Source organism: Moschus berezovskii, chromosome X (genome assembly GCF_049115385.1).
Source record: "Moschus berezovskii isolate FMDL1 chromosome X, NW_MosBer_1.0, whole genome shotgun sequence".
Lineage (NCBI taxonomy): Eukaryota > Metazoa > Chordata > Mammalia > Artiodactyla > Moschidae > Moschus > Moschus berezovskii.
The window spans coordinates 101,199,145-101,226,139 of NC_142488.1; the positions used below are offsets into that span (position 1 = coordinate 101,199,145).

Here is a 26,995-nt window from a genome sequence, read left to right on the forward strand (position 1 = left end):
TCTGAAGCAGATATAACATTATGGAAAGAACATTGGACTGGGAGTCAGGACTCCTGTCTTCTAATTCTGACTCTGCTGTTAGCTAGCCATGGAACCTTGAGCAATTTCCCTTACTTTCTCTTTCCTAACTTTCTTTACTCTAAGGTGGGGACTAATAGTATTGGTTATAAGGATGAAACAAAGTGAAAAGCATAACGGTACTCTGAGGAACTTTTCATAAGTATTATATCTTATTTTAGAGCAGGGTGGGAGTAGCGGGGAGTCCATCCCCCTGCAGAAGAATAGAGTGTAATGTTTAAGTCATAGGCTCTGGAGATGGATGCTTAGGTTCAGCCTGAGCTGTGACATTAACAGTGTGACCTTGGTCTAGTTACTTAATTCCCCTAAACATTGTTTGTCTGTAAAATGTGATGATGATACCTACCTCACAGAGTTGTGAGGAATAAGTAAAATGATGCTTATAAAACATTTTGCAGGGTAATTGGCACACAATAAGATCTCAATAACTAGAAACAGTTTTCTTTCTAATCCCAAAGAAAGGCTGGGAAAGATTGAAGGCAAAAGGAGAAGAGGGCGGCAGAGGATGAGATGGTTAGATAGCATCACCGACTCAATGAACATGAGTTTGAGCAGACTCCAGGAGATAGTGAAGGACAGGGAAGCCTGGCGTGCTGCAGTCCATGGGATCACAAAGATTCGGACATGACTGAGCGACTGAACAACAGCAACAATATCTCAATACATTTGACCTTAATTTTGTGATTATTATTGTTATTATACAGCAATCACGTGAGGGGGCATAATCTCATATATTCTTAAAAAAGAATTCCACAATCTTATGCCTTACATCGTTTCAGTGTCAGCACCCTAGCGGAGCTGGGAACTTTTTCTCTTAATTTCAAGTTCTCATTTCTCCTGCCCCTGCGCCCATGCACACACAGAGACACACAAATGCATACACACAATTCTACTCTAAATTTCCCCTGCTATTTTTAATTCTGTCTGTACTTTAGTCTCTCTGTGACGATGGCGGCCACAGAGTAAAACTCAAGGATAGATTATTTCCTGGGAGATGGTCACAGTAAACTACTCAGAAGGCTAAGATATTGTCAAGATGGATCTGCCCTGCTGCTGCTAAGTCGCTTCAGTCGTGTCCAACTCTTAGCGACCCCATGGACTGCAGCCCACCAGGCTCCTCCGTCCATGGGATTTTCCAGGCAAGAGTACTGGAGTGGGGTGCCATTGCCTTCTCTGCTAAAGATGGCGAAGATATCTATATGTCTATCTGTCTATGTATTTATATCTGTATCTCCAGAGAGAGAGACAGAGAAAGAGAGACAGATAAATGCCCAGAGATTTTTAAAAAATGATCCAGAGAGCAAATGGAGGTCACCTTCCATAAGCAAGATACTGCCTGAATGCTCCAGTGATCACGTTGTTGTTGCTTCTTGACTCCTCCCTTTCCAACAATGTATAAAATACAATTTTTATATAAGCTTCTTTGTCTGATCTTTTAGACAACCTTTGTAGTACTCCATGGATGCTGCTGTTTCAGTCTTTTGGTTATTTCCCAGGTCAGGGCAAGTAGATTACTATGGGGCCAAAGGGTTGGCTTGCTGTCAGTAGTCATCTGCTCTTTTTTCCCAAGACAACCTCTGTATCCCACCTGAGCTGCACTCCTTTGAAATTGATCTTGACAGCTGTGCCAGGCCTATGGTAGATGTAGTGGAAAGAGCTCTAGACTAGACCTAAGATCTAATGTCATCTCTTCTGCTAGCTAACTGTATAACCTTAGGCAAGGCTGTCCTTCTCTGAGCCTCACTTCCTGATCTTTTCAATGGCAATGGTAATATCTGCCCCACTGGCCTCATAGCCTTGTCGGTCAGTTCAATGGAGATGTCAGGAAAGCGTCCTGAACACATGCAGTGCTATGCTAATGGACATAGTTGTGGTTATTGAGGGTCAAGGATTCTGCCTCTTGTTTCAACTGCTGCCATCTGCAGGGGCTCACCCAAATCTCTAAGCGTCAGTTTAGTTCCCATTAAATAGCCACTGTGATGCCATGCCCAGAGGGAGTTGTAAGCAGTTGGCTGAATTTTCACAAAGCACCTGTTGTTCTTTGCTGTGGGTAGCCGATGCCATGCTGGGGACTGAATGGTGCCTGGCATGAGAGCGGGCGGGGGGTGGGGTGGGGAAGTGGTGTGGCATGCCAGCAGGCAGAGGTTGTGGTCATGACTGTGAAACATTATTAGCTAGATGTTTTCAGGCTTTCCTAGAGAGAGAGAAAAAATATAAAGAAAATGCTTTAAAAATAGAATTTTAAATGCTGTGTGACTAGAAGAGATTACGCTTCAGCCCCCTCATATATATATATATTAATTCTTACTCTAGGCACAGTGCTAAGTTCTTTCCATGCAGTATCTCATTCCTTCTCCACTTCAGCCCCCTATGAGAGAAGTATTAAATAGATGAGAAAGTTGAAGTTCTGAGAGAGGTGCCGTAGCTCTCTCAAGATCGAGTGACAGAGCCTCACTCCACAGTCATCTTGATAGGTGAATAAAACCAGCCCTACTGGACAGGTCAGGAGACAAACAGAGAGGTAAGTAAACTCCCCAAAGTCAAATGGCCAGTCAGTAGAAGCAGTAATGCCAAAACTCAGTCTTATTATCTGTAAGATGTCAAATGTGGGCCTTGGGCTCCCTGTGTAACACCATTTGCATCGGTTCATATATCTCTAGGCAGCGATTCCTTAAACAAGTACTCAGTGCAAGGGACTTGCTAAAGGAGGTGGCCCTGCACGCAGACTAAAATCTAGTTGAGACACCAAGAATCAAATAAGGCTAAAGGAACCAGAGATCAAATTGCCAACATCTGCTGGATCATGGAAAAAGCAAGAGAATTCCAGAAAAACATCTATTTCTGCTTTATTGACTATGCCAGAGCCTTTGACTGTGTGGATCACAATAAACTGTGGACAATTCTGAAAGAGATGGGAATACCAGACCACCTGACCTGCCTCTTGAGAAACCTGTATGCAGGTCAGGAAGCAACAGTTAGAACTGGACATGGAACAACAGACTGGTTCCAAATAGGAAAAGGAGTCTGTCAAGGCTGTATATTGTCACCCTGCTTATTTAACTTATATGCAGAGTACATCATGAGAAACGCTGGGCTGGAAGAAGCACAAGCTGGAATCAAGATTGCTGGGGGAAATATCAATAACCTCAGATATGCAGATGATACCACCCTTATGGCAGAAAGTGAAGAGGAACGAAAGAGCCTCTTGATGAAAGTGAAAGAGGAGAGTGAAAAAGTTGGCTTAAAGCTCAACATTCAGAAAACGAAGATCATGGCATCTGGTCCCATCACTTCATGGGAAATAGATGGGGAAACAGTGGAAACAGTGTCAGACTTTATTTTTTGGGGCTCCAAAACCACTGCGGATGCTGATTGCAGCCATGAAATTAAAAGATGCTTACTCCTTGGAAGGGAAGTTATGACCAACCTAGATAGCATATTAAAAAGCAGAGACATCACTTTACCATCAAAGGTCCGTCTAGTCAAGGTTGTGGTTTTTCCAGCGGTCACGTATGGATGTGAGAGTTGGACTGTGAAGAAAGCTGGTCGCCGAAGAATTGATGCTTTTGAACTGTGGTGTTGGAGAAGACTCTTGAGAGTCCCTTGGACTGCAAGGAGATCCAACCAGTCCATTCTAAACGAGATCAGTCCTGGGTGTTCATTGGAAGGACTGATGCTAAAGCTGAAACTCCAATACTTTGGCTGCCTCATGTGAAGAGTTGACTCATTGGAAAAGACTCTGATGGTAGGAGGTATTGGGGTCAGGAGGAGAAGGGGATGACAGAGGATGAGATGGCTGGATGGCATCACCAGCTCGATGGACATGAGTTTGAGAGAACTCCGGGAGTTGGTAATGGACAGGGAGGCCTGGCGTGCTGCGGTTCATGGGGTCGCAAAGAGTCGGACACGACTGAGCGGCTGAACTGAACTGAACTGAAGCTTGACTAATCAAAGTTGTGTGTGCTGAGTGTCTGTTGAGTAAGTAGATAGACCTGTGGACCATAGCTGCCCCTCACACAGATCTCAGGCAAGTTATTAGATGCCATGGGTCTAAATGTAGGCTTTTTGTGAAAAGAAAGTGAAAGTCTTAGTTGCTCAGTTGTGTCTGACTCTTTGTGACCCCATGGACTGTAGCCCACCAGGCTCCTCTATCCATAGAATTCTCCAGGCAAGAATATTGGAGTGTATTGCCATTCCCTTCTCCAGGGTATCTTCCTGACCCAGAGATCCAACCCTGGTCTCCCGCACTATGGACAGATTCTTTACCATCTGAGCTACCATCTGAGCACAGGCTTTTTATACTTGTTTTTGTTGTTCAGTTGCCAAGTTGTGTCTGACTCTTAGAGACTCCATGGACTGCAGCAAACCAGGTCTGCCTGTCCCCCACCATCTCTGGGAGTTTGCCCAGGTTCATGTCCACTGAGTCAGTGTTGCCATCCAAACATCTCACCCTCTGACACCCTCTTCTCCTTCTGCCTCAATCTTTCCCAGCATCAGGGAAAACTTAACAGAAAGCTTGCCCAATTTAAGCTAGCCATGCGTAAGAGAGCCCACAGGACTTTCTTTGGCCAATGTTGAGTCCTTTCATTTAAAAATCTTTGGGGGGTTTATTTAATAGGCAAAAGTTGCTTCTGACTGTTCAGTTCAGTTCAGTTCAGTCGCTCAGTCGTGTCCGACTCTCCGCGACCCCATGAATCACAGCACGCCAGGACTCCCTGTCCACCACCAACTCCCGGAGTTCACTCAAACTCATGTCCACAGAGGCGGTGATGCCATCCAGCCATCTCATTCTCCGTCGTCCCCTTCTCCTCCCACCCCCAACCTTTCCCAGCATCAGAGTCTTTTGCAGTGAGTCAACTCGTCGCATGAGGTGGCCAAAGTATTGCAGTTTCAGCTTTAGCATCAGTCCTTCCAATGAACACCCAGGATCAATCTCCCTTAGAATGGACTGGTTGGATCTCCTTGCAGTACAAGGGACTCTCAAGAGTCTTCTCCAACACCACAGTTCAAAAGCATCAATTCTTCGGCGATCAGCTTTCTTCACAGTCCAACTCTCACATCCATACATGACCACGGGAAAAACCATAGCCTTGACTAGACGGACCTTTGTTGGCAAAGTAATGTCTCTGCTTTTTAATATATTATCAAGGTTGGTCATAACTTTCCTTCCAAGGAGTAAGCGTCTTTTATGACTGTTACCTCATTTTATGTATTTTATCTCTAGGTGAGGTTGCAAGCTTTTCACATATTTATTAGCCATTTATAGTTCCTCCTTTAGAAAATGGTTGTATCTTTTGCCCACTTAACCATTAGTGTCTATTTTTCTTGACAAATTGGAAACTCTTTATATATGAAGGCTATCAACCTTTTGTGCCCATTTTTTTTTAGGTTTCCTGATTCCCTGCCACTGTTTTAAAATTGAGAGGATTTCCATTTGAGGTTTGTATGGGTGTAGATGGCTTTTTTCAGAGAAGGCAATGGCAAGCCACTCCAGTACTCTTGCCTAGAAAATCCCATGGATAGAGGAGCCTGGTAGGCTGCAGTCCCTGGGGTCGCTAAGGGTCGGACATGACTGAGCGACTTCACTTTCACTTTTCACTTTCACACATTGGAGAAGGAAATGGCAACCCACTCCAGTGTTCTTGCCTGGAGAATCCCAGTGACCGGGGAGCCTGGTGGGCTGCCATCTATGGGGTCGCATAGAGTCGGACATGACTGAAGCGATATAGCAGCAGCAGCAGCTCTTTAATTGTCCAACATCCCTTGTTTGTTCACAAACTGATCTTTCCTTGATATTGTTGTTTTTAATCACTCAAGGGTAACCAAATATTTCAGTTCTTAGAGGAAGTAGAGTGAATATTGTCTTCCCCTTAGTCATAGAGACTTGGCATTACCCTGGTAAGAAACAAAATTGAGCCTGTTAAGTAGCACACAGCACAGGTCTGCTGTCTTTCTAGTACATAGTATCGGGTACATAGTAGGTGCTGAGGAAAACTTTGTTGTAAAATTAAAGCAAGCTTGAGTCTCCCCCACCATGTTTTACTAGTTATATTCTCATGTCTTATCTCAGTTAAAGGCAAAATCCATTCTTTCTCTTTTTCTCTCAAACTCTTTCAATATAATAAAAATTTGATTATATCAGGAACAGGATATCTATAGTTATTCATAGGCTTTTAACACTCATAATCTCCCTTTCAACAAGGGATTCAACAAGGTGCCCCAGTTCTGTGAATATTATGGAGAGGTCTGTGACATAGTGATGAAAAGCCCAGACTCTAGTGACAGAAAGATCTGATTTTAAATCCAAGGTCTGAGGACGTTCCTGGTGGTCCAATGGTTAAGACTTTGCCTTCCAATGCAGGGGACTGTGAGTTTGATCCCTGGTCAGGGAGCTAAGACCTCACCTGCCTTGTAGCCAAAAAACTAAAACATAAAACAAGCAATATTGTAACAAATTCAATAAAGACTTTCAAATGGTCCGTATTAAAAAAAATACAAGTTCTGCAACTTACTAGCTATTTGACTGTTGGCAAATTACTTGACCTGCTTGTATTTTGATTTCTATTTCTGTAAAATGAAGATGATAGTAGTACCTATCTCATAGTGTAAAGGTATTTCTCAGGGTTAAGCGAGACAATGTATGCAGAGAATCAGGTACAGATTAGGTAAGCATTCATTGAATGGTAGCTACAATTACTACCAATAATAATAATGTGTGTATTGGGAGCAGTGGGCAAGAATGGATATAGCCTCAGGGACTGGAGCATAAAGGACATTAACATGAAGTCCAAACACATAGATTCAAGTTCAAACTCTATCATCAACTCATTCTGTGACTTTAGAGTAGTTTCTTTCCATCTCTGGGTCTGTTACATTGACAGTAAAGTGCTCTGCCGTCCTGCACAACTGAACTGGGGCACTTAACCCCATCATTCTTTTTTTTTAAATCAATTTTTATTGGAGTATGTTGCTTTACCATGTTGTATTAGTTTCTACTGTACAGCAAAATGAATCAGCCATATATACTCATATATCCTCTCCCTTTTGGACACCCTTTCCATTCAGGTCATCACAGTGCCTTAAGTAGGGTTCTCTGTGCTATATAGTAGATTCTCATTAGTTATCTATTCTATACATAGTATCAATAATGTGTGTGTGTGTGTGTGTCAATCCCAGTCTCCCAATTCCTCCCACATTCCTCCTTCCCCTACCCCACCCCACCCATCATTCTTACAGCAATGGCTGCAGCATCCTAATCTGCCTTGCACTCAAGGGTAGAAAAGGCCTTTCTGAGGTTAAATATAATGTAGCCCTTGGGGCTGCAGGAAGAGTAAGTACTAGGACCAATGAGGTAACAAAGTTACAGAGGTAAACATGTTTCAGCTTAATAAAAGAGTTTATCACAGTGCAGTGGGTGAGCATACAGTGATAAGCCACATTGCTTGGGTCAGAATCCTGACTCTAACACTTACTAGCTGTGTGACTTTGAGTATTTTAGCCTCTCTGACACTCAGCTTCCTCACCTGTAGCATTGGGATAATAATATTACCTATATCATGCAATGCAATGCAATGCTGAGTCGCTTCAGTCATGTCTGACTTTTTGCGACCCCGTGGACTATAGCCTGCCAGGCTCCTCTGTCCATAGAATTCTCCAGACAAGAATACTGGAGTGGGTTGCCATGCCCTCCTCCAGGGGATTTTCCTGACCCAGGGATCGAACCCATGTGTCTGCATCTCCTGCATTGGCAGATTGGTTATTTACCACTAACGCCACCTGGGAGGCCTACCTATATCATAAAGTTATTTTAAAGATTAAATAGTTCAAAATTTGTGATTTGCTTAAATCAGTATCTGACATATATGAAGCATAATGTAAGTGCTAGTTAAATAGCAAAGTAGATGAAATTGAGAGTTCATTAAGAATTGGAGGAAGTGCTTTGATGGGTAGCAAGTTCCCTGTCACTCCCAGGATGCCAGTAGTCACTGGTATTATGAAATATATTCAAGCATCAGAAGCGGATTAGACAAGATAAACTTTATCATCACTTCCTGATCAGAAGTTCTGTGACTTGCTTCACAAGGTCACCCAGCTAGTCAGTAGCAAGTAATACCTAGGATAAACTAGGTTTACTTAGAACTTAGTAGTTTTCCTTCTCCTACGCCACTCACTGTCATTTAAGCTTGTGTTTCTCTGGATGACATTTGAAGATCGATCCATGAAATTCAGTGGCATAAAGGGCAAGTTCAACCAGTCACCCTTCTCATGCTCACAAAGCAGCTATTACTCAGAAATCCAGTTTTACTTGCTGCCTCCTTGTCAGGTCCTGGACAGCTTTGATTGACAAGAGGCTTTGGGTGAGATTGTTTCATTAATGTGCTGAATGTCACTTGCTGATTTACAGACTTCCCATTTGTAAGGTTCTTGTTGCTCTTAAGTGAGAGGAGTTATCATGTCATAAAGCTGATACCATCAGATTTTCAGTTTTATATCTGACCTAGCTGTACCTGCATCTGCCATTTGACTTTGGACTCTAAGCAGAAAATAGCATCAATTCATCTACCGTCCACCACCCGCCACTTACTAAAGACCAGAAGTATGCCTCCAGGTGAGATTGCTCAGTGAGAGAGAGTGCTGGAGTTACTCTAAGTTCAGCAGACCAGGCTGATGCTTTAATAGACCATGAAGACAAAGGGCAGTGAGAGAACTGGGGCAGAGATGATTTCTGTCTTGGAGAATCAGGCTAGACTATAGCCCACACAGATGCAGCTTCATGAATGATCAGAGATGGAGGGTCAGTATAGCCTGCCCTAAACTTGTCTGAAACCCAAACCAGGAAGGCAAGCTAGGTATGAGCAAATAGGTGAATGAATTTCCCTAAAGTGGCTGGGCCTGTGGGGTGCCCTGTGGCTAAAAAAAGGGTCCTGTGGGGCTTCCCTGGTGGCTCAGTTGTAAATAATCCACCTTGCAATGCAGGAGACACAGGTTTGATCCCTCATGCAGGAAGATCCCACATGCCACAGAGCAACTAAGCCCTTGAGCCACGGTTATTGAACCTATGATCTAGAGCCCGGGAGCTGTGAATACTGAGCCCACACGCCACAACTACAGAAGCCCATGTGCCCTAGAGTCCATGCTCAGCAGCAAGGGAAGCCGCCACAGTAAGAAGCCAGAGCACCGCAGCTAGAGAGCAGCCCCCGCTCACCGCAAGAGGAAAGCCCATGCAACAACAAAGACCCGGCAGAGCCAAAAATAAATGAAAAAATTAATTAATGAATGAAAGAAAGGGTCCTATGAGGCACCCTATTCAAGGGTCCTGGCTGAGAAACACTTGCCCACCCTGAGAATCCAAGGGAGACATTCTGCATATTAGAGAGGGGCTGGGCCCCTCGGAGTTCTTAACTGTTCCAGGAAATGCAGATATAGAAAAGAAAAAAAAAAACAAACTGTCTCCAAGATGCTATCAGAGTAGTGGAGGGGGGAGGTTTGCCCGCACTAGAAGACTCAACCTAAGTCCAGAGAGAATGGCACTTAGTGACTGCAAATGTCAGTAGGGCCTTGGAATCAGAGAGACCTGGGTTCATGTCCCTGCTTTGCCAAATTCCGTCGGTTGAGTTACTTAACTTCTCCAAGCCTCAATTTTACTCTTCTCTAAAATAGAGGTGATAATAGAAGTCCTTGATTCATTGGGTTGTTGTGAGAATTATGTAAGATAGAAGATAGGTGAAGCATTTAGGACCCTCCTGGGCTTCCCTGGTGGCTCAGAGGTTAAAGTGTCTGCCTGCAATGCAGGAGACCCAGGTTCGATCCCTGGGTCGGGAAGATCCCTGGAGAAGGAAATGGCAACCCACTCCAGGATTCTTGCCTGGAGAATCCCATGGACAGAGAAGCCTGGCGGGCTACAGTCCATGGGGTCGCAAGGAGTCGGACATGACTGAGCGACTTCACTTCACTTCACTTTGGCAACAACTAACTGCCTATTAAATGTTAACTATTATAATCATCATCATCATCAACATTATGGATCAATTACTGAAAGCAGGCAAATATAACTAAGAAAATACATATATAATTGTACATACTTTTATGTGTGTGTGTGTGCTCGGTTGCTCAGTCTTTGCAACACCATGGACTGTATAGCCTGCCAGGCTCCTCTGTCCATGGGATTCTCCAGGCAAGAGTACTGAAGTGGGTTGCCATACATTCCTCCAGGGAATCTTCCCAACCCAGGGATTGAAATGCGTCTCCTGCTTGGTAGGTGGATTCTTTACCACTAACACCACCTGGGAAGCCCTTCACATACTTTTAAGGCATACTATATTTCACAATAAAGCCATCATCAGAAAGAAAAAAAGGAAGGCAGAATGGTTACAAATGTATGACAAATCATGGTTCACACCTTCAGCTCTGTGACCTGTGAGTGTCTGGGTAAATCATGAAGCTACTTCAGGCTCATAGGAGCAACCTCACAAGATATTGTGAGAATTAAATGAGAAAACCCCTAGAAAGTGCTTAGAGCAGTGCTCTGCACGGAATTAACTAACATTTATTCTTGGTTATTATCATTATGGATGTTTTCCCCTCTGCGGTTCTCAGCCCTCCTTTGTTCCATGTTATTCCACCAGACTTTACCCCATCACGTTAAGCTGTGCCATAGTGAATTCCAGAGTGTTGCTGATGGGTTCCTGGAGTGGGGGTATGCAATTGAGACTCTCAGGTCCTAGGGTATAACCTTGTGCTAGTGGAAAGAGGTAAAGCATTGTTAGGAGCCCAGCCTATTAACTAAAAGCCCTGTGGCTTTCAAAGGTCATTGTTTTCCAGTGGACCCACAGCTGAGTCGATTTCCCAATGGACCCTGCACTATGATGTAGCCCCTTCCCTCCACACCCACACCCCATCAGCCAGTTGAATGTGTACACTCCTGGCTGACGCATTTGCCATTTTCTTCAAATATTTGCAAAAAGCTTCCCAGAGCCTCGCTGCTGCAGAGCATTCCATGAGAAAGCTGAGGCAGTGGTTTCCATGGCAATGCCTTGGCACTTATTAGTGTTTGCGTAGGCACTGAGGCAAAAACTGGAGTCCAGACAGACCTTTGCTGGGCAGGGATGAAGAGAAGAGATGGCTGAACTGCTCTCACTTTGCCTTCTTGGGTTGTTGCCCTCAGGGACAATGCTAGGGGAATGTTTGGGATGCAATCTGCCCAGATGCCCTTAGAGAGCATTTAACTCTTCTCCCGGAAGCTCCGAAACTACTCACCACACCCAGTACCCTACCTTTGCCACTAGGTTCAGCTTCCCCAAACACCCCTTCATATGCCACTCCTCGGCTGCCCCAAACATTTGGTGCTGGTCCCCGCTAGTTCTAGATCAAGTCTAAATTATGGCTTTTGAGTCCTTCCACATCTTCCTCTTTCCTGAAGCTCTGGCTGCTTCCCTCACCCTATCCTCATCCTTCCCTCCCTCCCTGTCTACAAGATTCGTGTATGATTCACCCATATCCTGTAAGTATAATTATTTGGAGCCCTGGATTTCTGTGGGGAGAGTTTCCTGTCGTATCTCTCACATTCTGCTGTTCTGGGCTTTGATTTCTGTCCCCTTTGACCCACAAGGGTTCAACATGAAAGCTCAAATTTTCTAGCATTAGAAAATTCCCTTAGGGCAAAAGAAACTACCTCCACGCTCACTTAACTTTTTAGGTTCCTATTATCACTTCAGTTTTGTCCTATAGTACTTGCTACCTTGTTGCTGCTGCTGCTGCTAAGTCACTTCAGTCGTGTCCGACTCTGTGTGACCCCATAGACGGCAGCCCATCAGGCTCCCCCGTCCCTGGGATTCTCCAGGCAAGAACACTGGAGTGGGTTGCCATTTCCTTCTCCAATGTGTGAAAGTGAAAAGGGAAAGTGAAGTCGCTCATTCATGTCTGACTCGTAGCGACCGCATGGACTGCAGCCTACCAGGCTCCTCCGTCCATGGGATTTTCCAGGCAAGAGTACTGGAGTGGCTTGCCATTGCCTTCTCCGTGCTACCTTGTTAGAGCTTCTTTTTTGTTTTTTACGTGTGTAATATTTTATTAACCATTACTGTACATTTCTTTCCTTTCATCCCATTAGACTAATTTCTTTTTTAACCAGTATCATTAGCTTTATTTATTATTTTTTTTGGAGTGTAATTGACATATGACATATTAGTTTCAGGTATACAGCATAATGATTCAGTACTTGTATATACTGAAAAACCATCACTGCAATAAGTCTAGTTAATATTTATCTTCATACATAACCACAGATTTTTTTTCTTCTGTGAGAACTATTCTCTTTGCAACTTTGCTAAGAGAGCAAATATGCAGTACAGTATTAGCTCTAGTCACCATGTTATAGATTACATCTCCATGCATGACATTTATTTTATAATGGAAGTTTGTACCTTTGGACTACCTTCACCATTTTACCCCGACTCCAACCCCCTGTCTCTGGCAAGCAGCAATCTGTTCTCTGTCTCTATGAACTTGGATTGTTTTCTGTTTTAGATTCCATATAGAAATGAAATCATCCAGTATTTATCTTTCTTTGTCTGACTTATTCCATTCAGCATAATGTGCTCAAGTTCTATCCATGTTATTGCAAATGGAAAATTTTTGTTCTTTTTATGGCTGAATAATATTCCATCGTGTGTGTGTGTGTGTGTGTGTGTGTCGTGCATGCACACATGTGCAAATGTGTGAATCTTGCACATCTTTTTTCATATCTAGGCTGTTGTAAATAATGCTGCAGTGAACATGGGAGTACATATACCTTTTTGATTTAGTGTTTTCATTTTCTTCAGATAAATACCCAGAGGTGGAATTGCTGAATCATATGGTAATTCTGTTTTTAGCTTTTTAGGAATCCCCATACTGTTTTCCATTGGAGAAAGAAATGGCAACCAACTCCAGTACTCTTGCTTGGACAATCCCACGGATGGAGGAGCCTGCTGGGCTACAGTCCATGGGGTCACTAAGAGTCGGACACGAATGAACAACTTCACTTTCAATTTTCACTTTTCTGCATTGGAGAAGGAAATGGCAACCCACTCCAGTATTCTTGCCTGGAGAATCCCAGGGACGGGGGAGCCTGCTGGGCTGCTGTCTGTGGGGTTGCACAGAGTCAGACATGACTGAAGCAAATTAGCAGCAGCAGCATACTGTTTTCCATAGTGGTTGCATCAGTTTATATTCCTACCAACAATGTAATTCCTTTTACTTCACATCCCGGCCAACACTTGTTATTTATTGTGTTTTTCATAATAGTCATTCTAACAGGTGAAATGTGATACCTCATTGTGATTTTGATTTTTCTTTCCCTGATGATGAGTGATGTTGAGGATCTTTTGATATGACTATTGGGCATCTGTATACCTTCTTTGGAAAAATGTCTGTTCAGATCCTCTGACGACTTTTAATTGGATTGTTTTTGTTTTGTTTTTTTGCTATTGAGTTGTATGAGTTCTTTGTATATTTTGGTTTGTTGTTGTCCTTTTACTAAGCCATGTTCAACTATTTGTGACCCCATGGACTGCAGCATGACAGGGTCCTCTATCCTCCACTATCTCCCAGAGTTTGCTCAAACTCATCCATTGACTTGGTGATGCTAACCGTCTCATTCTCCGCCATTCCCTTATCATTTTGCTTTCAATCTTTCCCACATCACAGTATTTTCCAGTGAGGTAGCGCTTCACATCAGGTGGCCAAAAGATTGGAGCTTCAGCCTCAGCATCAGCCCTTCCAGTGAATATTCAGAGTTGCTTTCCTTTAGGATTGACTGGTTTGATCTTCTTGCAGTCAAAGGGACTCACAAGAGTCTTCTCCAGCACCACAATTCAAAAGCATCAATTCTTTGGTACTCAGCTTTCTTTATGGTCCAACCCTTACATCCATACATGACTACTGGAAAAACCATAGCTTTGACTAGATGGACCTTTGTTAGCAAAGTGATGTCTCTGCTTTTGAATATGCTGTCTAGGTTTGTCATAGCTTTCCTTCCCAGGAGCAAGCATCTTTTAATTTCATAGCTACATTAATCCTTTATCAGATACATGATTTACAAATATTTTGTTCCATTTTGTGGGTTGCCTTTTAATTTTGTTGATGGTTCTCTTTGATGTGCAGAAATTTTTTCTTTAGTGTAGTTCCCTTTGTTTTTGCTTTTATTGCCTTTGCTTTTGGTGTAAGAGCCAAGAAAATCATTGCTGAGATGTGTGTTAATGAGCTTATGACCTCTGTAGTCTTATAGGAGCTTTATGGTTTCAAATGTTACATTCAAGTCTTGAATCCATTTATATCTAAATTTTGTGTATTATATAAGATAGTGGTCTCATTTCATTCTTTTTCATGTGACTATCCAATTTTCTCACCACTTAATGAAGAGACTGTCCTTTCCACATTGTATATAATTGGCTCTTTTGTCATAAAATAGTTGAATATATATTCATGAATTAATTTTGGGGCTGTTTCTTATGTTCCATTGATCTATGTGTCTTTTTTAATGATAATACCATACAGTTTTCATTCCTACAGCTTTGTAATATAGTTTGAAATCAAGGAGCACATCTCCAACTTTGTTCTTCTTTCTCAAGATTGCTTGGGCCATTTGAGTCTTTTGTGGTTCTATCCAAATGTTAAGAATCTTTGTTTGATTTCTGAGGAAAATGCCATTGGAATTTTGATAGCAATTGCATTGAATCTGTAGATTACTTTGGGCAGCATAGACATTTTAAGAAGCAACCCATACTCCAACACATGAGCACTGAATTTATTTCCATTTATTTGTTTCTTTTTCCATTTCCTTCCTCAGTGATCTGTCATTTTCAGTGTACATGTCTTTTATCTCCTTGGTTAAATTTATTCTTTAGGTATTTTGTTGTTTTTTGGATGAAATTTTAAGTGGGATTGTTTTCTTAATTTCTCTTTTTGATAGTTCATAATTAGTGTGGTTCTTTATTGATTTTAAGACATTTTAAAAATATATATATTTATCCAGAGATTTTTGGTGGCTTCAACCAGTAAAAGAAACCAAAGTATACTGAAAGCAATTTTGTCATTATGCTTTGAAGTAGACAGGTGGTCTGGGAAGCTAAATTATGTCAATTTTTGTGGATGAGGAACTTACTTGCCTGGAGCCACACAGTGAAATAATGACTGAGTTTGAAGGAGAATTCAAGCTTCCACCATGTATCTCTTGTACTCTACCACCATGTCATCACCACATTACCAAACAATGGAGGGGTGTTGTTCCTCAATGTGCTACCCCCTACTCTTCTTTTTAGCATTTAAAGATTAATTTATTATATCATAATATATTCTCCTATTAGAACATTTGAGAATGGACACATAATCTAACATAATAGATAATTTCTATTTCTTTATTTCATTTTGCTACTCCCTTCTCTTGACAAATCCTGAGAATGTGGCTTTCAGTTTCTCCTCATTTTCCTTCTATGTTCACTCAATGGCTGCTAATAGCACATTAACAAAGAACAAGACCTGCTTTTTTTCCTTTCCTTTTTTTGGGGGTGGGGGAGGGTCATGCTGCATGGCTTGTGGAATCTTAGTTCCCTGACCAGGAACTGAACCTGGGCCCTGGCAGTGACAGTGCCAAGTCCTAACCATTGGACTACCAGGGAATTCCCAAGACCTGCTTTCTTAATTTGGTCTTTAACCACTCTGTTTTGTGTAGGAACCCCTAGAAAGAGAGTTGGCAACTTTTCAAAAGCAGTGGTATCAAGGTTTCTGGTCCTTTCTTTTCTGTCCAAGTACCCTGGTTACTCCCTGGATGTTACCATAGAAATAGGGAGATAAGTAGTCGCTGGCAAATAATAGATGCTTTGTTGGTTACTCCCATCTATCATCATCTCCCACACTGTAGAAGCAGTCCCTCAGGTGCAGCTTTGAAGAATGTGCATACCAGAATTCTGGAGTGCTTTAACTCATAAGTGTTAATTTTTCCATCTGTGCTGTCATCTGTGACTATGAGAATGTGATCTTAGAATGCATTTTGCAGGTTAGTGGAAGAGGAACTCCAAGAAAACCTGCCATTTTGGCATTGCCCACCTAAGCAATATCATGGAGATTATGAACATAAGCCTTTTGGGAGGAGAGTGGGGGCTGGCATTGGAGACTCAGAAATGTCTAGAAGATGAACGATTCCAGCTATGACATATGACATGAAAGCTTGCAGTCTGTCTACACAACCTCTGCGAGGGAAGCCTAGAGGACAGATACCCCAGCCACAGACTCCTTTAGCTCTTTTCTTTTTTGCCTTCCACAATGAAATTGACTGCCACTTTAGATCTTAGGCACTGTTAGCTTTTCTTCCCAAGGATCCTCATCAGATGCTACAGGTTTAATCAAGCACAGATGTCTGGAAAGAGGCCAACAAGGGGAAGCAATGGGCAAAGTGCCCAAAATGTATAGGAAATTACCTTGAATGTCAATTTAGAAGCAGTAAGGTGCTTTGACACTAGTTAAAAGCAGAACCACACTGCTAACACTTTGCAGTATGTTATTGGCAGATATTGCCCGGTTGCCAGGACTATGTTATACTTTTATTTTCAACAGTTCCATTTTCTGATGTTTTGAGCACAATATTTCTATTGATATTTGAGGAAAATTGTGGCAAATTTAGCATATGGTTATGGGTTTCTTTTTCATATAAATAAGAGATTTCACTAAATTTGCTATCCCGCTAAGTGTGATGTGATTGCACTCAATCTGATGTTTCCCAGGATAATGAGAAGGAAGATAATTGGGAAGTTGAGAAAGGAAGATAATTGGTTGGATTTTCCAAACAAAAGTTGGGTCTATTCTATTAAATAAGGGCCACCTGTCTCACCAGCAGTCACGCCTAGTTACACACCTCCAGCTATAGAGATACTGGTGTAATGAGCAAAATTAATTTTCCCCTAGGAAAGTCTCAAGATTATGGTCTCAAGATTCTAGGCAACTGCCTTCATGGCTGATTTCCCTGCATCCCACTTGCTATTATGATGGTCCAGAGCTGGGCTAGGATGTGGGGGTAGTGGGCAGCTCATGAGTTGCATTGACTACCAGATGCCTGTCTGGTGCTCCAGCGGACAGGAACTTTTCAACACTAGTCACCTCTATTTGACCCTGCCTCTGAGCTTTTGTTTCTGCCACTGCCATGCCACTAAGCTGAGGTAGTCTGGCCTTCTCATTTACTGATCTAAGTTTCAGTCTGTAATCTCATCTCTTATTGTTAACAAGGGTCATCCTGGCTAACCTGCTCAACTGTGGGCCAGAAGAGATCCTTGACTGATGGTGGGCAGAGTGAGCTATGTGGGAGCCAAGACTGAGAGGGCAAGAAGGCCATTATCATTTACTGCATGTTTACTATTTGCTGGGCACTGTTCCACGTGCTTACATGCATTGACTGTTCTCATTTGCTGTCACCATCTAAAGGGTGGGCCATCCACTTGTTTTCCCTGCCATCAGTGAGGTGGTCCTGTGTTGGGAGGAATTACTCCATGAGACGTGAGGAGCCTGTGGTCCAACAAGCATATAACTTTAAACAAGCCACTTCCTTTCACTGGGCTTCAGTTTGGCATATGTGTGCTCAGTCATGTCTGACTCTGTGTGACCCCATGGATTGTAGCCTGCCAGAACCCTCTGTCCATGTAGTTTTCCAGGCAAGAATACTGGAGTGGGTTGCCATTCCCCTCTCCAGGGGATCTGCCAGATCTAGGAATCAAACCCATGTCTCTTGCATCTCCTGCATTGGCAGGCGGATTCTTTACCACTGTGCCACCTGGGAAGCCCTACAAATGGGGTGGGGTGTCCCAAATCTCAACTCAGCAACTTGTCACCTGTGTGATTCATCCAAGTCACTCAACCTGGATGTGCCTTAGTTTCTACATCTGTAACTAAAGATATGTCTAACACCTGTTTAGATGAAAAACATTCAGAATAGTACTGAAACGTAAAAAAAAATTGCTATTATTACAAATAATAGATACTATTGAATATTTCATTCCCGTCTTTCCTATATGAATTGTCTCAGTGTTTGTAACCCTTAATGCAGCAGAACTTGACTAATGCTGCAATTCCATACTATTATGTACAGCTCTCAACATGCTGGGTCATAACCATAATCGTGCCCTAGAACGCACATATGACACAGCACCCGGCCACATGAAGGGGTGGAAGCTCAGTACTCAGTCCCCAGTGAATGAGAGACAGGCCTATTTGTATTTATTATCTACCAGTTTTATTGAGATATGATTGCCTTACAGCACTGTATAAGTTTGAGGGGTACAACATCATGACCTGACTCTACACATCATGAAATGATGCCCACAATAAGTCTCACGAGCATCCATCATCTCATGCTCATGTGTGCTCAGTCACTAAGTCGTGTCTGACTCTGTGACCCCCTGTAGCCCACCAGGCTCCTCTGTCCATGGAATTCTCCAGGCAAGAATCCTGGAGTTGTCATGCCCTTCTCCAGGGGATCTTCCCAACCCAGGGATAGAACCAGCGTCTCTGCATCTCCTGCATTGGCAGAAGGGTTCTTTACCACTGAGTCACCTGGAAAACCCATCTCATCTCATATGGACACAAAATTAAACAAAAAGAAAAGCGATGTTTCTCCTTGTGATGGGAACTCTTAGGATTTGCTCTTTTAACCACTTTCATAGATAACATACAGCAGTGTTAATTATCTTTATCATGCTGTACATTACATCCCTGCTGCTGCTGCTGCTAAGTCACTTCAGTCATGTCCAACTCTTAGCGACCCCATGGACTATAGCCCACCAGGCTCCTCTGTCCATGGGATTTTCCAGGCAAGAATACTGGAGCGGGGTGCCATTGCCTTCTCCGACATTACATCCCTGCTGCTGCTGCTGCTGCTAAGTCACTTCAGTCGTGTCCGACTCTGTGTGACCCCATAGATGGCAGCCCACTAGGCTCCCCCGTCCCTGGGATTCTCCAGGCAAGAACACTGGAGTGGGGTGCCATTGCCTTCTCCGACATTACATCCCTAGTACTTATTTATCTTATAACAGGAAGTTTTTACCTCTTGACTGCCTTCATCTAATTCCCCCTCTCCCACCCCACCTCTGGTAACCATAAATATCTTGTCTTTCTATGAGTTTTTGTGTTTGTTTGCTATTTAATTATAATGGCCCTACAACACCATTGTCAGTGCCTTTTACACAACATAGTGATTTGATATGTCAATACATTTCAATCTGATCACCATAATAAGATTCAGGCCTCTTTAAACTGATAGCCTGTGAGGTGAATCCCATGATTCCCTTATAGAAGTTCCAGATGCTTTTCAACTTTCAAAACAAGTTGACTGCATTGAGATATATCTGTGTATAGATGAAGATGTGATGTCATTTCACACTGTACACATAGAAATAGATACTAATGAGTATTTGTGGCATAAGGCCTGGTCCCTGATCTCAGCGACCAGAGAGTTAGTTGAACATTAAGGGAGAGAGACACATAAACTCAACGGGTTATAGGACAAGACAGTGTTAACTATGAGTCTAAATCAGAACATGCATATAACCTTTATAAGCTGAAACTCTATAAATGCTCATGGTTGTAGTTTTATCTGTAGGCCTTAAGAACTACACCAGGAAAAGGAGGGATCATTTCTTGTTGGAGCATCAGGGAAGGTACTAAAACCTGGGATTTTCAACAGGCATGACTGAGGGCAAAGGCTCAATGGATAAATAAATAAATATTTTTAAAAATCTAATAAAATATGTCATATCATCACTCATTTGCTTGAAACCATCACTTCTCATTGCACTTAGAATAAAATCCAAACTCTTTCCTGTGACATACAAGAGCCCTACAGGGTTTGGCCCCTGCATAATTCTTCAGCCTCAGCTTATGCCATGTTCCCTCTTGTTCCCTATATTTCAGTCTCACTGTCTTTTCTGTTTGGTAAACAAGTTCATTAGGGCTTCTGTGCCAATTCATCTCTCTATTTGGAATCCTGATCTCCTGATTCTCTACATGTGATAGATGTCTTCTTGTCCTTAAGGACTCAGCATAAATGTCACCTTTTCAGAAAGGCCTGTGATGGCCACTTTCTTCCTTGCTATCACTTTATAATACATCAGTCTTTTTTCTTTTGTTTTTGGGAGGAGGACTGTGGTGGGTCTTTGTTGCAGTGCGTGGGCTCTTTGTTGAGGCTAGAGGGCTTTCCCTAGTTGCGATGCATAGGTTTCTCTTGTTGTAGAGCATAGGCTCTAGAGTGCACAGGCTTAGTAGTTGTGGCACGTGGGTTCTTTAGTTGCAGTGCATGGGCTTAGTTATCCCGCAGTATGTGGGATCTTAGTTTCCCACCCAGGGACTGAACAAATCCCTGCATTGGAAGGTGAATTCTTAACCACTGGATCACCCGGAAAGTCCCTGTTTTATTTTATTCATAGTATTTATCTCTATCAAATTATCTTGTTCTTTAAGTGTTTATTCCCCACCACCCAGACACACAACTAAAATATAAGCTCCATGAGAGTAGGAGCCTTTTCTGTTTCCTCTGCCCTTGTATTCTCCATGCCTGGAACAGTACCTGGCATGTAGTAGACATACAATAAATATATATTGAGTGAATGTTGAATAAATTAATTGGCAGCAGAGCAGTTCCTGCAGTGATGCAACAGGCAGTAAAGTCCCTTTAATTAAATTGGTGATAATAGGAAGCAAAATTGGAAAAAAATATCAATATCAGATCAAACCCACCCAGATTTCATTTCAGGGCATTTAATACTGGAAATGGTCTCCCCCAGTGACTCAGCAGTAAAGCATCTGCCTGCAGTGCAGGAGACTCAAGAGATGTGGGTTCAATCCCTGTGTTAGGAGGATCTCCTGGAGGAGGAAATGGCAACCCACTCCAGTATTCTTGCCTGGGAAATTCCATGGACAGAGGAACCTGGCTGCCTGTGTTCCATAGGGTCACAAAAGAGATATGACTGAACATGCACACATGCAATGCTGGAAACATTGGAAGGCTTCTTAGGTCACTATTTCTATTACAGAGTATCAAAACTGGGACCACAGATCAATTAAGAAATAAGTAATTATCCATTCATTAATCAAAATAAAAGAGGTGGAGGAATAGATCAGTAGAACTTGCTATCTGGAAGTTATAGGAGTGGAAGGAAGGGATAAATGATAATTTCATAGTTTCTTGCATGAAATCAAAGCAGAAAGCTTGGGAGAAGAATTGCTGGTGGGTGGGAAGGAAGGATGACAGGCTTGGTTTAGAACATGCTGAGTTTCACTCATCCCCTGAGGTTTCTGGCAGAGCCTTTCAATGTGGGCCTAGAATCCTACAGGGAGGAGGAGATAGAGGTGGAGGATTTCATCAGCATAGAGATGAGAGTTGAAAGTAATGGCAGCAGGATCCTTGAGTACAAAGCAACTGAAGGGTATAGAAAATTCTTATTTCAAGTTATCTCTTTATTACATCTCATACCTCCCAGGATGTACAACTAGAACATGTGGATTATAATAATCTCTGACTCCCCCAGCCTCTTCCCCACAGTTCACTTCCTCCTTTGAACAATCCTGTGGATTCTTTCCCAGGCAGGGGGCCCTAAGCGTGGGCTGTGAGGAGTCATTGTCATCCTCCCCGATATCAGCTTCCTAACATACACTCCTCACTGCTCACAGGGGCGGATTTCAAGATAAGCAGTGGAGAGTACCTCAGAATGATTGAAGAAAAAGTTTGGGGGAAAACGCCTGCCTATAAAGTGCCAAAGAATTGATGCTTTTGAACTGTAGTGCTGGAGAATACTCTTGAGAGTCCCTTGGACTGCAAGGAAATCAAACCAGTCAATCCTAAAGGAAATAAACCCTGAGTATTCATTGGAAGGACTGATGGTGAAGCTGAAGTTCCAGTACTTTGGCCACCTGATGTGAAGAGCCAACTCATTGAAAAAGACCCTGATTCTGGGAAAGGTTGAGGGAAAGAGGAGAAGGGGGTGACAGAGGATGAGATGGTTGGATGGCATCTTCGACTCGATGGACATGAGTTTGAGCAAGCTCTGGGAGTTGGTGATGGACAGGGAAGCTGGCGTGCTCCAGTCCACAGGGTCACAAAGAGTTGGACATGACCAAGCAACTGAATTGAACTATAAAGTCATCACCACTATTTTGCTTTCCCACTACAAATGCACTTTCTGATCCTTTATCCACCGGAGACAATGCAGCATCAACAAGCTCTTCTAGACACACAGAGCTTCTTGTAAGGTTGGCTAATGTCAGTCAAAACACTGTTATAATTTGTATTCACAGCCAACATGTGACTTGTCACAGTGAAGGAACTCACTCATGGAATATAGTAGCAGGGCTGGGATGAGGTCCTCAGACCTCTAGGGCCAGTCCCTCTGCTTGGAAGGAGCTGCTGGCAACAGTCTCAGAGTGTTATCCAACCCTCTCCCTCTGCCGGTAAGCAAGGTCTCATCCTTCACCCTGGGCTTCATCCTGAATCCCTGCTGGGAGCCAAGAGCCTATCAGAGACTGATTGTTCTACTTCCCTTGGCAGCTTGGCACCGGCCAGTGTCAGGACTTGTGCAGAGAGTATATAATAGGGTCCCTAATGAGGACATGACAATGATGATTTTGTTTCAATTGAAGGGCTTATTTGTCCTATGTCAGTGTCTAGACCCCACAAGGCAAACCTGGAGGCCAGGGGTGGGTGGAGAATGCTATAAAGTAGGGACTCAGGACAAAATGGCAAGTGGCCCAAGTCTCTCAGCCACTTTGTGAAGTGAAACTTACAACCATGTGTTGGGCTTTGGGCCTTGGGTTTGAGCAGAAAGAGAGGGGTGGGTTTGGGTGGTCAGAGTGGGTTTTGCCTTCTGAATAAGACAAAACAGTCTGGATCTGGATTCTGAAAACATTTTTTTAAAAAAAGAGGCATGTTGCAATTGAGCAGTGACTCTGTGTGGCTTGTTCACTTGTCTCTCCCCAGGGCATCGAAGGGTACCTGGCACATAGCAGGTGAACAGTAAATATGTGTTGACAAAAATGAAAAAATATATGTTGAATATGTGGATGAATGAAAATACATTTGAATATCCATCCCAAATCTTAGAATTGTATTGATAAACTCAGCTTGTCTACTGGAAACCTTTTCCTAGCTGTCACTGGAAGAGGTTAATTTCTGTAACATTCCAGGCAATAAGCCGAAAACTCACAGAGATTGCTTTTAAAAGATGGTCTTGGGCCCATTTCCTCCCTTTTTATTTTTCTCTAGACATAGTCTTCCATATTGAACATTTCAAGATTTCAAGACCAAGTCTAAAATTGGCCCTAAGATGGAGCTCTCAGTTCAAGGCAAAGGTGGACCTCCCCCAAACACACAGAAGGTGAACCCATCCTCAGCAGCTCCAAGGTCATTGTAAAATAAGATACTGGGAAACTTGGAAGATAAATAAGCACGTGGCTGTAAATAGTACTTCCTCCCTGGGAAGAGAGTAATGGGGGCAGCAGGCACCATCTAACCCACTCCTGTGGTCCAGGTTGAGCCTAGCTCTTTGAGCTGCCTCGTTCAGAAACCTGAGTCACACCCCTCATCCCTCCTGCCTTCCCTCCTCCCAGATTCTCCCACCATCTCTGGAAATTGCCAGGAAGAGAAATTAGCCTTAAGTTAGATACTTTATTGGTGAACCAGGAAGAATTGTAGGAGCAGGCAAGAGTCAGAGGTCATGAACAATCTATAGGTCATCAACACAAAAGAATGAGTTAAGACAACAGAACACTGGAATGTGAGCCAGAGGGCCTCCAGAAAGTGTTTTATATAGCTGTATAGCTTAAATATGTTGTTTTTCATGTCTTACAGAGAATACAGAGTAATAGTCAATAATTTCTTTTTTTTTAAACTCTATCTTGTGACGGTAATAATAATGGCAGCTAGCATGTATTGTAAACTATGTGCCAGATACTGTCCTAATCCTCTTAAGCAAATTATCCCACAACTTCATTTAATCCTCACAATGATTCCCAAGGGACAAGTGCAATTAATATTATCACTAGCTTTTAGATGATGAAGCTGAGACCTAGAGCAGTGAACAAATGTTCTTGGGTCACACAGCTACTGAGTGATTGAGACAAGATTTGAAGCCAGGCTCTCTAACTTCTGTGAACAAAATTGGTACACCTGCAATAAGTGTGTTTCCTTCCTTCGACTCTCTGACATAAGTACCAATTTTATAAAGTTTTAAGCCGTCACAGTAGAAATGGAAGTGGGTGATTTTATTAACAGTTTAGCTTCTTTCTCAGAATAAGGGACTTAATATCATGGCCACACCCCTTTATGTCAGAAAAGCTAAAAAAATAAGGATATGGTGATATATTTTATACTTTTATTAAATAATAAGCCATGTTCTGTATGTTGTAAAGCTGTGAATTGACAGTGGTGGCTTCTATTTTGCAAACTTTGCATAGATGTACAGCAGAGGTATCTCATAGGCACAGTTAAATTAGGTTCACATCTGTTCTTCTGGGACTTCCCTGGTGGCTCAGCTGACAAAGAATCTGCTTACAGTGCAGGAGACCTGGGTTCAATCCCTGGGTTGGGAAGATCCCTTGGAGAAGGGAACGGCTACCCACTTCAGTGTTCTGGCCTGGATAATTCCATGGGACTGTATAGTCCAAGGGGTTGCAAAGAGTTGGACACAACTAAGCAACTTTAACTTTCACTATTCTTCTGAGATATAGGACATATTCAGGAATGTGCCCCATGTGTGAGGTGCAGGATATTTGAGGCAGGGCCTTCCTATATGTTTATTTCCAGGAGGAATTTGAGATTAAAATACAGAGAAGTATAGGCTTCTGGAAGACTTGATGAAAAGAGGTGTGCCTGATTGAGGAATGAATTTCTACCACTGGCTCAGCAATGGATGAGACAGTTGGAACCCCAACAGATTCTGAATCTTGAGGTTCTCAGTGCTCTTTGGCCAGTAGCTACCAGTGTCTCTGAGTGCAAATGGGGAATTGGAGGCCCGATGTCTTCTAGATTACAAGATTTTAGGAACAGGTCCAGAAGAATGTGCAGGTTGTCTCTATTTATTTATCTATATAGATATTAAATGGGCTTCCCAGGTGGTGCTAGTGGCAAAGAACCCATCTGCCAATGCAGGAGACATAAGAGACCCAGGTTTAATCCCTGGGTCAAGAAGATCCCCTGGAGAAGGGCATGACAACCCACTCCAGTATTCTTGCCTGGAGAATCCCATGGACAGGGGAGCCTGGAGAGCTACAGTTCATAGGGTTGCAAAGAGTCAGACATGACTGAAGTGATTTAACATGCATAGATATTAAATGATGGAATATAAGCCATTGAGTAGTCACCAGTCAGCAAACCTTTGACAGTACTGGTTCCTTGTGTGTTTTAAGTGTCTGGATATAGTATCCTTAAAGGTCCATTCCAGGACCAGGCACTTTTGACACACTACATACTATTAGGCAGGATCTTAATAAGGAAACTCTCAGACCAAGGTACATACAGTGGGTCACTCGTGCCCCACCTAAGACCCTCACATCTGTGCCATACTGCAACACAAGGCAGGTCCTATCCATGTTAGAGCCCTTTCTTTTTTCCTTCAGGGATCTCATCCACTAATCAGGATAACGCCACACAGTACTTTCTCAGACCAAGGTCCACACCACAGTGGTGAACCCCACGCAGCAGCCCTCCTGGCACTCACCCACTCTCCTAATACTGTTGGGCAACTCTCGCTTACATGAGAAGCCATACGCTAACTGTGCAGAGTAAGAGCTTTCTTTTTGAGGTTGCATCTTAGCTGTGATATACACTGAGACAAGCCTGCTCTCCACCAGAGTACACCTTACCATATGGAGTCTTGACAGTGACCTCCGTGGCCTCCTTCACCAATCTTAACTCTGTGAGGCAACTGCTGCTCAGATTAGAGCTCTTATTGAACTTTACAATGTGATGAAGCCAGTCTTACACGATCTGTCACCATGCCACCACTCTGACTATCATGAGGTCAGTCTTGACCACCCAGCCACCACTTCATGCAGGATGGTCAGGTCAGAGACATCCCCTGTTGGATCTACGGTGTAGCTGACCTTACCAGCTCTCACCTTCACCAGGCTTTATGCTGCCATTTTGCTCTTAGTAACGCAACCCGTCTCCTAGACCAGGGTTCACATATGCCTAGTGAAGCAACTGTCTAGTGCCCCTGATTAGTGCTGTATTATCCAGAAGGCCAGCTCATATGTGCAGGGCACAGCACTTCAGGAGCACCAGCAAATAACTATTTTTTTGGTCACACCGTGAGGCATGTAGTATCTTAGTTCCCTGACCGGGGATCAAAACCATTCCTCCTGCATTGGGAGCCCACAGTCTTAATCACTGGACCACCAGGGAAGCCCTCAAATAACTTTTTAAGGAGTTTGAAATGTGACTTTAAAAAATGAAGTAGTCGTGATAAGAAAAATCAGAACTTTGTTGAATTTTTTTTTACACCTGTTATATGGTTTAGAATGATTTCCATTTGAATGACAAAGATGAGGGCAAACTTCCAAAATCTTTTCAGTAATTAGGGCTTCCAAAGGCCTTGATTTGGCCTGCCTTTTCTGTTTCCCCACAAACTATGAGGCAGTCACCTGTCACTACTCAAAATGCCTCATGCCATCAGACAGCCTTTGCTTAGAATAGTAACCTTAAAACTAGGACTCATGTATTCATCCAGAATACATGAGTATGGCCACAACAGATGTTCACATACTGAAATTCTTTGCTACTAACTGATAAACACCTGCTTCTCTATATCATCATCCCTTCCCCTTGTGCATCCCATCATTATCCCAGCTTCCCTAGACCCTCCCTAAGATTTCTTGGACCTACTCAGAATCTCACAATCAAGATATA

General features: G+C 42.9%; 1 non-coding gene across 1 annotated transcript; it reads right to left on the minus strand.

Annotated features, from left to right (window-relative positions):
• Nucleotides 1-15,662: 15,662 nt before the first annotated feature.
• Nucleotides 15,663-15,734, minus strand: TRNAD-GUC (transfer RNA aspartic acid (anticodon GUC)). Its single transcript has one exon. It is a non-coding gene; the product is annotated as a tRNA-Asp (tRNA).
• Nucleotides 15,735-26,995: the final 11,261 nt, after the last annotated feature.